We start from the raw sequence: 12,193 nt of genomic DNA, 5'->3' as shown, positions 1-12,193 counted from the left end.
AAACAATGACTTCCTTGAGATCCAAACCATTCTTGACCAAATATAGGTTTGCCCCCTCCCCTGAACAACCTCACTGACTTACTTTATTGAGATCCAACCCCTTCCTTGGCCACTCCCCAGAACAACCCCAAACAATTATTTACGTCATTGAGATCCACCCTTTTCTTCCAAAAAGTTAGGTTGGCTACCCAAATCTTCGTAACTATAAGCCCCTCCCCACAACAAACCCAAACAAGGACTTACTTCAATGAGCTCCACCCCTTTCCGCACCCACAATAAAGGTTTGCTAACCAGACGCAACCACAGCAGATATCAGAAAGAGACCAATTTGAAAACTTCTACTTTACAGACAGGATTTCTATAGAACGTTTTATTTGTTTTTAACTTTTTCTTCTTTTCTGCCAAAAAAAAAAAAAAAAAAAAAAAAAAAAGACCTACAAATGTTTTTTTTTCTTTTCCCAGAAACCGTTTAAATAAGAAAAAAAAAAATCAAAAAACAATAAAAAAAAATAAAAGACACATAGGATGAAGAGGTGGGGGTGGGGGGGTGGGGGAGGGCGTAACATAGTCTGAGAAAAGTTTTCGGCAGGACACAGACACGAGACTGTCTGCAAAGACGAGGAGGGAACCCTTGGGAACGGGTGTTTAGAAAACCCCCCCGCGACTCCATAAAACAATGTACAAGTGGAGGCTGAAAAAGCCTTGGTGTAGCATGAGGGGTGTCCCTCACAGTACGGGCACAGAGCGGGGCAGTGATAGAACACGGAGAGCCCCTCTGTCATAATACCACGGGACTCTGGCTCAGTCCGGACGCTTGGGCCTGGAACTTCTCTTCACGCGGTCAGCTTACAATGACACAGTTCCTTGTACATCTGGCGCCTCAGTTTAGGCATGTCCTGCTGGCCGAAGGAAAATGGCAGCTCCAGTGCCAGGAACTTGCAGTACTGTAAAGACAAAAGGACACACAGGACATGAGAGCGGCCATCTTTTTTTTTAATCAATGTTCATATTTTCGCTGTTCACAAACTCGAGGTAATGGTACACAAGTTCCAAAATGCAGCATGTACTATAGATCAGCCTCTCAGCGAGGGTTCCGTGCAACTCTGTGGTTCCCTCCAGAGGTTGTTAGGGATTTCTTGAGCAAAGAGCATTGTCTGCCTCTCCAATTAGACGAAACCACCGACACACATGGTCTTGTTGGTTATCTACTGTGGGTATAGAAGCCAATCGCCCCCTTCAACCTCTTATGCCCCCGCCCTATAGCAGAAATACTGCTACAGGGCAGCAGGGCTGCGCAAAGTCATATTATATATCTCTATCTATATATATATGGAAAGCGATAAGGCCAAAACATATGGCTCTGGTCTTGGAAAGGGTGGAGAAAGGAAATGATATATAAGGGGGCATTAGGAGGAAAAGGACACAACGTGGTGTGGTGGTCTCGTAATGGGTAAGAAGTGAATGATCTATAAGGGGACACAAAGAGAGGGTCACCGTGTGGTGTGGTGGTCTCGGAAAGGGTAGGTAGAGAAAGATATATAAGGGAGCAAAAGGAGCATAAGGCCATAACATGGTGCTGTGGCCTTGGATAGGGTAGGGAAAAGGAATTATAGAAAAAGGGGGCAATAGGAGAAAAGGGCCATAACACGGTGTGGTGGTCTCGGAATGGGCAAGAAGGGAATGATATATAGGGGGGCAATAGGAAGAGAGGGCTCAAATGTGGTGGTCTTGGAATGGGTAGGTAGGGAAAGATTTAAGGGGAAATAGGAGGATAAGGCCATCACATGGTGTGGTGGTCTTGGAAAGGGAAGGGAATTCTATATAAGGCAGCAACAGTAGGAGAGGGTCATAAAGTGGTGTGGTGGTCTTGGAATGGGTAGGTAGGGATCGATATGGAGGAGAGCATTGTAATGCGGTGAGCTGGTCTTGGAAAAAGTAGGGAATAGTATATAAGAGGGAATAGGAGAAGAGGGTCGTAATGTGGTGAGTGGGTTGTACAGGTGAAACTCGAAAAATTAGAATATTGTGCAAAAGTTCATTGATTTCAGTGCAGCAACTTAAAAGGTGAAACTAATATATGAGACTCATTACATGCAAAGCAAGATAGTTCAAGCCGTGATTTGTCATCATTGTGATGATTATGGCTTACAGCTCATGAAAACCCCAAATCCACAATCTCAGAAAATGAGAATATTCCATGCAATCAATAAAACACGGATTGTACATAGAACAATATCGGACCTCTGAAAAGTAGAAGAATGCATATGTACTCAAGGATGCTTCAATAGCGGCCTTCAGCTCTTCTGCATTGTTCGGTCTCATATCTCTCATCTTTCGCTTGGCAATGCCCCATAGATTTTCTATGGGGTTCAAGTCAGGCGAGTTTGCTGGCCAATCAAGCACAATAATCCCACAGTCATTGAACCAGGTTTCGGTGCTTTTGGCAGTGTGGGCGGTGCCAAGTCCTGCTGGAAAATGAAGTCAGCATCCCCATAAAGCTCATCTGTGAAAGGAAGCATGAAGTGCTCCAAAATCTCCTGGTAGATGGCTGCGTTGACCCTGGACTTAATGAAGCACAGTGGACCAACACCAGCAGATGACATGGCTCCCCAAATCAACACAGACTGTGGAAACTTCACACTGGACTTCAAGCATCTTGCAGTGTGTGCCTCTCCATTCTTCCTCCATACTCGGGGTCCTTGGGCCGCTCCATTCTTCCTCCATACTCGGGGTCCTTGGGCCTCTCCATTCTTCCTCCATACTCGGGGTCCTTGGGCCGCTCCATTCTTCCTCCATACTCGGGGTCCTTGGGCCTCTCCATTCTTCCTCCATACTCTGGGTCCTTGGGCCTCTCCATTCTTCCTCCATACTCGGGGTCCTTGGGCCTCTCCATTCTTCCTCCATACTCGGGGTCCTTGGGCCTCTCCATTCTTCCTCCATACTCGGGGTCCTTGGGCCTCTCCATTCTTCCTCCATACTCGGGGTCCTTGGGCCTCTCCATTCTTCCTCCATACTCGGGGTCCTTGGGCCTCTCCATTCTTCCTCCATACTCGGGGTCCTTGGGCCTCTCCATTCTTCCTCCATACTCTGGGTCCTTGGGCCTCTCCATTCTTCCTCCATACTCGGGGTCCTTGGTTTCCAAATGAGATGCAAAAGTTGCTCTCATCAGAAAAGAGGACTTTGGACCACTGAGCAACAGACCAAGTCTGTTTTTCTTTAGCCCAGGTAAGACGCTTCCAGGAAATTTTGGAGCACTTCATGCTTCCTTCCGCAGATGAGCTTTATGGGGATGCTGACTTCATTTTCCAGCAGGACTTGGCACCTCCCACACTGCTAAAAGCACTAAAACCTAGTTCAATGACCGTGGGATTACTGTGCTTGATTGGCCAGCAAACTCGCCTGACCTGAACCCCATAGAGAATCTATGGGGCATTGCCAAGAGAAAGATGAGAGACATGAGACCGAACAATGCAGAAGAGCTGAAGGCCGCTATTGAAGCATCCTGGTCTTCCATAACACCTCAGCAGTACCACAGGCTGATAGCTTCCATGCCACGCCGCATTGAGGCAGTAATTGCTGCAAAAGGGGCCCAAACCAAGTACTGAGTACATATGCATTCTTCTACTTTTCAGAGGTGCGATATTGTTCTATGTACAATCCTTGTTTTATTGATTGCATGGAATATTCTCATTTTCTGAGATTGTGGATTTGGGGTTTTCATGAGCTGTAAGCCATAATCATCACAATGATGACAAATCACGGCTTGAACTATCTTGCTTTGCATGGAATGAGTTTATCTCATATATTAGTTTCACCTTTTAAGTTGCTGCACTGAAATAAATGACCTTTTGCACCATATTCTCATTTTTCGAGTTGCACCTGTAGAATGAAGGGATGGGGAGATGAGGGTTCAGGTTAAGAAAAGAAGCTGAGGGACGAGTAGTAGGAAAAGCAGGGTTGGGACCATGAAGGTAGGCGGTAGACGGCTCCTCCGACACAGGAGGGGGAAGCGGTCATTGATTCGATCATTGGCGATTTAGAGGTTGAGCATCCTCACCTGCAATACAAACGCGCCGCAGTCGCTGTCATTATTCTGTCTTGCCACATTCTAAAATTAAAAAGAACAAAAAAATGACAAAAAGAACAAAATCGCTCCCAATGCGGTCCATCACAGAACATACAAGAACAGAAGGAATGGACTTCTGCGCTCACCATCTTGAAGTATCCCTTCCAGTCGTCCATATATTCTGCACGCTCTTTCTTCACGGCTTCAGCCTGCAGGTATTTGGCTATGTGCTAAGGAGGGAAGGGAAATCTCGTTATTGCCTGATAGAATTCCACTTCCTGTAACAGGCTGACAATACTGGTTGTTGTGCATTAAAAACTGTGCAGCAGTGTTGTCACCATGTCGACAGGATCTTGGATGGAAATGTAGATTTAAAAGACACCTGCGGCCCAACATCCTCAGTTATAAAGATACAGACATCTCCTCCTGCCTAGCATCCTTGGTTACTAGGATACAGACATCTTCTCCTGCCTAGCGTCCTCCGTTACTAGGATACAGACATCTTCTCCTGCCTAGCGTCCTCCGTTACTAGGATACAGACATCTTCTCCTGCCTAGCGTCCTCCGTTACTAGGATACAGACATCTTCTCCTGCCTAGCGTCCTCCGTTACTAGGATACAGACATCTTCTCCTGCCTAGCGTCCTCCGTTACTAGGATACAGACATCTTCTCCTGCCTAGCGTCCTCCGTTACTAGGATACAGACATCTTCTCCTGCCTAGCGTCCTCCGTTACTAGGATACAGACATCTTCTCCTGCCTAGCATCCTCCGTTACTAGGATACAAGCATCTCCTGCTGCCTAGCATCTTTGTTTGCTAGGATGCGGGCATCTCCTGCTGCCTAGCATCCTCGGTTTCTAGGATGCAGGCATCTCCTCCTGCCTAGCGTCCTCCGTTACTAGGATACAGGCATCTCCTGCTGTCTAGTGTCCTCGGTTACTAGGATACAAGCATCTCCTGCTGCCTAGCACCCTCGGTTTCTAGGATACAGGCATCTCCTGCTGCCTAGCGTCCTTGGTTACTAGGATACAGGCATCTCCTGCTGCCTAGCGTCCTCCGTTACTAGGATACAGGCATCTCCTGCTGCCTAGTGTCCTCCGTTACTAGGATACAGGCATCTCCTGCTGCCTAGTGTCCTCCGTTACTAGGATACAGGCATCTCCTGCTGCCTAGCATCCTGGTTTCTAGGATACAGGCATTTCCTGCTGCCTAACGTCCTCGGTTACTAGGATACAGGCATCTCGTGCTGCCTAGCATCTTCGGTTTCTAGAATACAAGCATCTCCTGCTGCCTAGCAAAAAAGTGGGGCAAAAAAGTATTTAGTCAGCCACCAATTGTGCAAGTTCTCCCACTTACAAAGATGAGAGAGGCCTGTAATTGGCATCATAGGGAGACCTCAACTATGAGAGACAAAATGAGAAAACAAATCCAGACAATCTCATTGGCTGATCTGGAAAGAATTTATTTGCAAATTATGGTGGAAAATAAGTATTTGGTCACCTACAAACAAGCAAGATTTCTGGCTCTCACAGACCTGGACCTTCTTCTTTAAGAGGCTCCTCTGTCCTGCACTCATTACCTGTATCAATGGCACCTGTTTGAACTTGTTATCAGTATAAAAGACACCTGTCCACAACCTCAAACAGTCACACTCCAAACTCCACTATGGTGAAGACCAAAGAGCTGTCGAAGGACACCAGAAACAAAATTGTAGACCTGCACGGGGCTGGAAAGACTGAATCTGCAATAGGCAAGCAGCTTGGTGTGAACAAATCAACTGTGGGAGCAATTAACTATCTCCAGAACTCTTCACCGTTTATGGCAACATCTTTCATTTAAAGGGCCATTTACAAGTCAGTGGAGCAGCTTTATTTCTATGCTCTGTCAATACTGTGAGCCCACACTAGGAGGCGCCCAATACAGTTCTGTAGTCTACTGAGAGAGCGATCAAAGCTGACGGTTGTGGAGGCAGGACCGGGGGAGGCAAGGCAGGACCGGGGGAGGCAAGGCAGGACCGGGGGAGGCAAGGCAGGACCGGGGGAGGCAAGGCAGGACCGGGGGAGACAAGGCAGGACCGGGGGAGACAAGGCAGGACCGGGGGAGACAAGGCAGGACCGGGGGAGACAAGGCAGGACCGGGGGAGACAAGGCAGGACCGGGGGAGACAAGGCAGGACCGGGGGAGACAAGGCAGGACCGGGGGAGACAAGGCAGGACCGGGGGAGACAAGGCAGGACCGGGGGAGACAAGGCAGGACCGGGGGAGACAAGGCAGGACCGGGGGAGACAAGGCAGGACCGGGGGAGACAAGGCAGGACCGGGGGAGACAAGGCAGGACCGGGGGAGACAAGGCAGGACCGGGGGAGACAAGGCAGGACCGGGGGAGACAAGGCAGGACCGGGGGAGACAAGGCAGGACCGGGGGAGACAAGGCAGGACCGGGGGAGACAGGCATACAGGTAGGAGGCGGAGCACACAATGGGTGTCGGCAGAGCTCACCTTCGGGCAGCGCCTGTTCAGCGTACGCTGGGAATCAAAGTAAGTAATGGTCCGTTTACTGACGTTGACGCAGACGAGAGACCAGTGCACCTCCAGGTGTATGGGGATCAACAACAACTGCTTACTGAATATGTCAACCTGGAGGTAGAGGAGATGGAGAATCACATGACAGCATAAACCGCCATTTATAGACACCTGGGCAGACCCTCAACCACCATAAACTCAACCTATCCACTGTACACTGCAATGTATCTCTACATCATGGTCCGATCTATACAGCCCATTCATAAAACGCAGGTCAGTAGGTCACAGTGTGCAGACCTACCAGTTCTCTGCTTAATGCATCAGAAAGCTCCATCATGAGGGGGAGAGGCTGTTTACATGACTGGGCTGTCCTCTTCACTTTATGCTGTGCTGTACCCCCACATACTGCCCACTGTGATACCCTCCACACCCCTCCTCCGCATACTGCCCACTGTGATACCCTCCACACCTCTCCTCCTCATACTGCCCACTGTGATACCCTCCACACCCCTCCTCCGCATACTGCCCACTGTGATACCCTCCACACCTCTCCTCCTCATACTGCCCACTGTGATACCCTCCACGCCTCTCCCCCGCATACTGCCCACTGTGATACCCTCCACGCCCCTCCTCCGCATACTGCCCACTGTGATACCCTCCACACCCCTCCTCCGCATACTGCCCACTGTGATACCCTCCACACCTCTCCTCCACATACTGCCCACTGTGATACCCTCCACACCTCTCCTCCTCATACTGCCCACTGTGATACCCTCCACACCTCTCCCCCACATACTGCCCACTGTGATACCCTCCACGCCCCTCCTCCGCATACTGCCCACTGTGATACCCTCCACGCCCCTCCTCCGCATACTGCCCACTGTGATACCCTCCACACCTCTCCTCCACATACTGCCCACTGTGATACCCTCCACACCTCTCCTCCTCATACTGCCCACTGTGATACCCTCCACACCTCTCCCCCACATACTGCCCACTGTGATACCCTCCACACCTCTCCTCCTCATACTGCCCACTGTGATACCCTCCACACCTCTCCTCCGCATACTGCCCACTGTGATACCCTCCACACCTCTCCTCCGCATACTGCCCACTGTGATACCCTCCACACCTCTCCTCCACATACTGCCCACTGTGATACCCTCCACACCTCTCCTCCGCATACTGCCCACTGTGATACCCTCCACACCTCTCCTCCTCATACTGCCCACTGTGATACCCTCCACACCTCTCCTCCACATACTGCCCACTGTGATACCCTCCACAGTCCTCTCCTCCTCATACTGCCCACTGTGATACCCGCCACACCTTTCCTCCTCATACTGCCCACTGTGATACCCTCCACACCTCTCCTCCACATACTGCCCACTGTGATACCCTCCACACCTCTCCTCCCATACTGCCCACTGTGATACCCTCCACACCTCTCCTCCACATACTGCCCACTGTGATACCCTCCACACCTCTCCTCCACATACTGCCCACTGTGATACCCTCCACACCTCTCCTCCTCATACTGCCCACTGTGATACCCTCCACACCTCTCCTCCACATACTGCCCACTGTGATACCCTCCACACCTCTCCTCCACATACTGCCCACTGTGATACCCTCCACACCTCTCCTCCACATACTGCCCACTGTGATACCCTCCACACCTCTCCTCCACATACTGCCCACTATGATACCCTCCACAGTCCTCTCCTCCTCATACTGCCCACTGTGATACCCTCCACACCTTTCCTCCTCATACTGCCCACTGTGATACCCTCCACACCTCTCCTCCACATACTGCCCACTGTGATACCCTCCACACCTCTCCTCCCATACTGCCCACTGTGATACCCTCCACACCTCTCCTCCCATACTGCCCACTGTGATACCCTCCACACCTCTCCTCCCATACTGCCCACTGTGATACCCTCCACACCTCTCCTCCCATACTGCCCACTGTGATACCCTCCACACCTCTCCTCCCATACTGCCCACTGTGATACCCTCCACACCTCTCCTCCCATACTGCCCACTGTGATACCCTCCACACCTCTCCTCCCATACTGCCCACTGTGATACCCTCCTCACCTCTCCTCCGCATACTGCCCACTGTGATACCCTCCACACCTCTCCTCCGCATACTGCCCACTGTGATACCCTCCACACCTCTCCTCCCATACTGCCCACTGTGATACCCTCCTCACCTCTCCTCCGCATACTGCCCAGTGTGATACCCTCCACACCTCTCCTCCGCATACTGCCCACTGTGATACCCTCCACACCCCTCTCCTGTACGTACCGATCACGGTCATACCCTCCACACTCCTCTCCTGTACATACCGATCACTGTCATACCCTCCACACTCCTCTCCTGTACATACCGACCGATCACTGTCATAGCTCCACACTCCTCTCCTGTACGTACCGATCACTGTCATACCTCCACACTCCTCTCCTGTACATACCGATCACTGTCCTACCTCCACACTCCTCTCCTGTACATACCGATCACTGTCCTACCTCCACACTCCTCTCCTGTACATACCGATCACTGTCATACCTCCACACTCCTCTCCTGTACATACCGATCACTGTCACACCTCCACACTCCTCTCCTGTACACACCGATCACTGTCATACCCTCCACACTCCTCTCCTGTACATACCGATCACTGTCATACCTCCACACTCCTCTCCTGTACATACCGATCACTGTCCTACCTCCACACTCCTCTCCTGTACATACCGATCACTGTCCTACCTCCACACTCCTCTCCTGTACATACCGATCACTGTCATACCTCCACACTCCTCTCCTGTACATACCGATCACTGTCACACCTCCACACTCCTCTCCTGTACACACCGATCACTGTCATACCCTCCACACTCCTCTCCTGTACATACCGATCACTGTCATACCTCCACACTCCTCTCCTGTACATACCGATCACTGTCATACCTCCACACTCCTCTCCTGTACATACCGACCGATCACTGTCATAGCTCCACACTCCTCTCCTGTACATACCGATCACTGTCATACCTCCCACACTCCTCTCCTGTACATACCGATCACTGTCATACCTCCACACTCCTCTCCTGTACATACCGATCACTGTCACACCTCCACACTCCTCTCCTGTACATACCGATCACTGTCACACCCTCCACACTCCTCTCCTGTACATACCGATCACTGTCACACCCTCCACACTCCTCTCCTGTACATAACGATCACTGTCATACCTCCACACTCCTCTCCTGTACATACCGATCACTGTCATACCCTCCACACTCCTCTCCTGTACATACTGATCACTGTTTACACCCCCCACACTCCTCTCCTGTACATACCGATCACTGTCATACCTCCACACTCCTCTCCTGTACACACCGATCACTGTCATACCTCCACACTCCTCTCCTGTACATACCGATCACTGTCATACCTCCACACTCCTCTCCTGTACATACCGATCACTGTCACACCTCCACACTCCTCTCCTGTACATACCGATCACTGTCACACCCTCTCCTGTACATACCGATCACTGTCACACCCTCTCCTGTACATACCGATCACTGTCACACCCTCCACACTCCTCTCCTGTACATACCGATCACTGTCACACCTCCACACTCCTCTCCTGTACATACCGATCACTGTCATACCTCCACACTCCTCTCCTGTACATACCGATCACTGTCATACCTCCACACTCCTCTCCTGTACATACCGATCACTGTCACACCTCCACACTCCTCTCCTGTACATACCGATCACTGTCACACCTCCACACTCCTCTCCTGGACATACCGATCACTGTCATACCCCCCACACTCCTCTCCTGTACATACAGATCACTGTCACACCTCCACACTCCTCTCCTGTACATACCGATCACTGTCACACCCTCTCCTGTACATACCGATCACTGTCACACCCTCCACACTCCTCTCCTGTACATACCGATCACTGTCATACCTCCACACTCCTCTCCTGTACATACCGATCACTGTCATACCTCCACACTCCTCTCCTGTACGTACCGATCACTGTCATACCTCCCACACTCCTCTCCTGTACATACCGATCACTGTCATACCTCCACACTCCTCTCCTGTACATACCGATCACTGTCATACCTCCACACTCCTCTCCTGTACATACCTCCCACACTCCTCTCCTGTACATACCTCCCACACTCCTCTCCTGTACATACCGATCACTGTCATACCCTCCACACTCCTCTCCTGTACGTACCGATCACTGTCACACCCTCCACACTCCTCTCCTGTACATACCGATCACTGTCATACCTCCCACACTCCTCTCCTGTACATACCGATCACTGTCATACCTCCACACTCCTCTCCTGTACATACCGATCACTGTCACGCCCTCCACACTCCTCTCCTGTACATACCGATCACTGTCATACCTCCACACTCCTCTCCTGTACATACCGATCACTGTCACGCCCTCCACACTCCTCTCCTGTACATACCGATCACTGTCACACCCTCTCCTGTACATACCGATCACTGTCATACCTCCCACACTCCTCTCCTGTACGTACCGATCACTGTCATACCTCCCACACTCCTCTCCTGTACATACCGATCACTGTCATACCTCCCACGCTCCTCTCCTGTACATACCGATCACTGTCACACCTCCCACACTCCTCTCCTGTACACACCGATCACTGTCATACCTCCACACTCCTCTCCTGTACACACCGATCACTGTCATACCTCCACACTCCTCTCCTGTACATACCGATCACTGTCATACCTCCCACACTCCTCTCCTGTACATACCGATCACTGTCACACCTCCACACTCCTCTCCTGTACATACCGATCACTGTCATACCTCCACACTCCTCTCCTGTACGTACCGATCACTGTCATACCTCCCACACTCCTCTCCTGTACATACCGATCACTGTCATACCCTCCACACTCCTCTCCTGTACGTACCGATCACTGTCACACCCTCCACACTCCTCTCCTGTACATACCGATCACTGTCATACCTCCACACTCCTCTCCTGTACATACCGATCACTGTCACGCCCTCCACACTCCTCTCCTGTACGTACCGATCACTGTCACACCCTCCACACTCCTCTCCTGTACATACCGATCGCTGTCATACCTCCACACTCCTCTCCTGTACATACCGATCACTGTCACGCCCTCCACACTCCTCTCCTGTACATACCGATCACTGTCACACCCTCTCCTGTACATACCGATCACTGTCATACCTCCCACACTCCTCTCCTGTACGTACCGATCACTGTCATACCTCCCACACTCCTCTCCTGTACATACCGATCACTGTCATACCTCCCACACTCCTCTCCTGTACATACCGATCACTGTCACACCTCCACACTCCTCTCCTGTACATACCGATCACTGTCATACCTCCACACTCCTCTCCTGTACATACCGATCACTGTCATACCTCCACACTCCTCTCCTGTACATACCGATCACTGTCATACTCCCCACACTCCTCTCCTGTACATACCCATCACTGTCACACCTCCACACTCCTCTCCTGTACATACCGATCA

The 12,193-nt window shown here is 51.0% G+C and overlaps 1 pseudogene across 1 annotated transcript in view; it reads right to left on the bottom strand.

Moving 5' to 3' along the window:
* Positions 1-407: 407 nt before the first annotated feature.
* The window catches only part of LOC149440034 (sentrin-specific protease 3-like), a 44,619-nt pseudogene continuing 32,833 nt past the window's right edge, over positions 408-12,193 (bottom strand). The window contains exons 8-11 of the transcript XR_016307799.1: positions 6,561-6,698; positions 4,213-4,296; positions 4,058-4,108; positions 408-944 (exon numbers count right to left, since the gene is read on the bottom strand). The product of XR_016307799.1 is annotated as a sentrin-specific protease 3-like (transcript). The remainder of the gene's footprint in view (positions 945-4,057; positions 4,109-4,212; positions 4,297-6,560; positions 6,699-12,193) is intronic.

The sequence above is a fragment of the Staurois parvus genome, unplaced genomic scaffold (genome assembly GCF_062004578.1).
Source record: "Staurois parvus isolate SC_StPar_1 unplaced genomic scaffold, SC_StPar_1.0 ptg001127l, whole genome shotgun sequence".
Lineage (NCBI taxonomy): Eukaryota > Metazoa > Chordata > Amphibia > Anura > Ranidae > Staurois > Staurois parvus.
Note: the sequence above shows the minus strand (reverse complement) of the source record. Positions and strands in the feature narration are given on the sequence as shown.